Consider the following 3,034-nt stretch of genomic DNA (forward strand, 5'->3'; position numbering starts at 1 on the left):
CAAAAACTGCTGTAACAACTCCTTTTGGTCTGTTTGAGTTTGTTGTCATGCCTTTCGGTCTTCGAAATGCTGTTCGAACTTTTCAAAGATTCATAGACTACGCTTTGAGAGGTTTAGACTTTGTTAATTGCTATCTTGACGATATTCTCGTATCTTCTCGAAGTCATGAAGAACATGAAGAACATCTTCGTATCTTATTTCAACGACTTAAGGATTTTGGAATCACGATTAATGTTGCAAAAAGTGTCTTTGACAAATCTGAAGTTACTTATTTAGGATACAAAGTTAACGCTTTTGGTATTTCTCCACTTTCAAGGAAAGTTAAAGCTATTTTAGAATACACTAAACCTCACACTGTGGCAGATCTTCGTCGTTTTCTAGGAGTGATTAATTTTTACAGACGATTCATTAAAAACGCAGCTTTTATTCAAGCACCTCTTTGTTCATATCTTATTAAAAGTAAAAAAGGAGATAAGACTCCAATTCAATGGACTTTAGATGCTGAACATGCTTTTGAAGAATGCAAAAACAGTTTAGCAACTGCAACTTTACTTGTCCATCCTCGTTCTGACGCTCCTTTGAAATTAAGTACTGATGCTTCTGATATTGCGGTTGGTGCAGTTCTTGAGCAATTTGAAAATGATCACTGGCATCCTTTAGGATTCTTTTCTCGAAAACTTCATGGTTCAGAATTACGATATAGAGCCTGCGATCGTGAATTATTGGCAATTTTTGAAGCTATAAGACATTTTCGTCATTTTCTTGAAGGACGAAATTTCAAAATTTTTACTGATCATAAACCTCCCATTTATGCTTTTACAAAGCGAGCACAAAAGATATCACCTCGTCAGTAGCGTCATTTGGATTTTATAGCACAATTTTCTACGGATATCACTCATGTTTTTGGAAATAATAATATTATAGCAGATGCTTCTTCTCGATTGGAAGAAATTCATTTACCTGTTCTTACGGATACCAAGGAAATAGCAGAAGAGCAACAGAAGGATCAAGAGTTGCAACATCTTCTGGAGTCATCTTCTTCACTTCAACTTCAACAATTTTATATTGATGATTCTGACAATTTAATTTTGGTGTTGTTAGGCCATATGTTCCTGCTTCTTTACGTTCAAAGATTTTTAATTTTGTACATAATTTGTCTCATCCAGGCGTTAAAGCAACTAGTCAATTAATCAAAGAAAAATTTGTTTAGCCTCATATGAAAAAGTATATTATTGATCGTATCAAGACTTGTTTACCTTGTCAACTTTCTAAAATCAATAAGCACACAAAACGTAGGCCAACAATCTTTCCAATTCCAGATGAAAGATTTCATCACATTCATTTGGATTTAGTTGGTCCACTTCCTCCATCTGAGGATTTTCGCTATATTTTAACAATGATTGATAGATATTCACGTTAGCCAGAAGCAATTCCCTTAAAGGAAGCAACTGCGGATTCTGTTGCCACTGAATTCTATCGAAATTGGATTTGTCGCTTTGGAACTCCTAAAATGGTTACTACTGATCAGGGAAGTCAATTTGAAGCATCATTTTTCAAGGCTTTGACAAATTTAGTTGGTTGCAAGAAGACACGATCAACTGTTTACCACCCGCAAACTAATGGAATCCTGGAACGTTGGCATCGTTCTTTAAAAATAGCTTTAATGTGTCATGGAAATAAGAATTGGATTGATGTACTTCCAACAGTTCTTCTTGGATTACGAACAGCTTTGAAAGAAGATTTTAAAGCATCGCCTGCAGAATTTCTTCACAATGATTTGGATGCTTTTCCTCCACAGATTTTTCTAGAAAAGTTTATAGAACATATGAAGAAACTTTGTCCTGTTTCTACTTCTTATTATATTAAACTTCATGTTTTTATTAATCAAGATTTATTAAATTGTTCTCACGTTTTTGTTAGGGTAGATCCTGATAGACGTCCTCTTGAGCCACCTTATCGAGGTCCCTTTCCAGTTATTTCAAGATCTGAAGATTCAAGTTTTTATACCATTGATTTAGATGGAAACCTTACCAATGTTTCTATTGAAAAATTAAAACCTGCTTTTCTGGTTGCTGATCACAACGAACCTCAGTTTATTTCCTCAGATCAATCTTCCGACCTTCAACAAACTTCTCAATCGGATTCTCCAATTTCATCTAGATCTATTCTTCAAGGCAGCCGATTGCAGTCGTTTCAGCCGAGAACTTATCTTCCTGCAAACAAGAAAAGAGTCCGGTTCGAGTCAACTTTGTCACTCAGGGGGGAGTATTGTGGTGGACGCACTCATCATCGTCGATAAGAAGATTTATGAAGACCGTCAATAAAGAAGAACTAACTGTTAACTCGATGATACTTGATGTTATTCATTTGATTGTCTTTTGTGAAACATAATTTAATTTTGTTTGCCTTTTAAATATGTTAACACACTTTCTGTCAATCCATTAAGCAAGAGAGATCGTTTAAATACCAGAAATTCTTATTCAATCAAAACTTTTATTTAGTCTACATTAAAATATAATATGGGTAAACTTCCCCATAAGTATCATGGTCTGGAGCTGTTTTTCTTGGGAAGGCGTGGGTCAATTAAGAAAAATCGATGGAATCATGACTGCTGACACTTATATTGATATTTTACGTGTAAATTTGGAAGTTTCGTTGATCCAATTAGGTTTGGAGAATAACTTTATTTTACAACAAGATAACGATCCCAAACATACCGCCAATAAAACAAAGAAGTTTTTTAATTCCCATCACATAAAACTGTCTGATTGGCCGCCACAGTCCCCAGATTTAAACCCTATTGAAAATTTATGGTTGATTTTGGACGCAAATGTGAACAAAACTAGAGTCACAAACAAAAATAATTACTTCCATGCACTACAGCGAGCTTGGGGAAGTCTCAATCCTAATCATCTACATAATCTGGTCGAAAGCATGCATAGACGGTTGACGGCAGTCATTAATGCCAAAGGGGGCAATACTAAGTATTAAATTTAATTTTCTTGCAAGAGTAAATGAAGATTTATATAGTGGT

At 34.9% G+C, this 3,034-nt stretch overlaps 1 long non-coding RNA gene across 4 annotated transcripts; it reads right to left on the reverse strand.

The window, feature by feature from the left end:
* Positions 1 to 1,088: 1,088 nt before the first annotated feature.
* LOC128892689 (uncharacterized) lies at positions 1,089 to 2,523 on the reverse strand. Of its 4 annotated transcripts, none has more exons than XR_008461145.1 (4): positions 2,088 to 2,280; positions 1,910 to 1,985; positions 1,257 to 1,804; positions 1,089 to 1,178 (listed from the first exon to the last, which is right to left on the reverse strand). It is a non-coding gene; the product is annotated as an uncharacterized LOC128892689 (long non-coding RNA). The 4 variants fall into 4 exon arrangements; XR_008461143.1 differs by adding an exon at positions 2,337 to 2,523 and having other exon boundaries at positions 1,096 to 1,804; positions 2,088 to 2,213; XR_008461144.1 differs by adding an exon at positions 2,337 to 2,523 and having other exon boundaries at positions 1,096 to 1,804; positions 2,058 to 2,213.
* Positions 2,524 to 3,034: the final 511 nt, after the last annotated feature.

Source organism: Hylaeus anthracinus, unplaced genomic scaffold (assembly GCF_026225885.1).
Source record: "Hylaeus anthracinus isolate JK02 unplaced genomic scaffold, UHH_iyHylAnth1.0_haploid 14611, whole genome shotgun sequence".
NCBI lineage: Eukaryota > Metazoa > Arthropoda > Insecta > Hymenoptera > Colletidae > Hylaeus > Hylaeus anthracinus.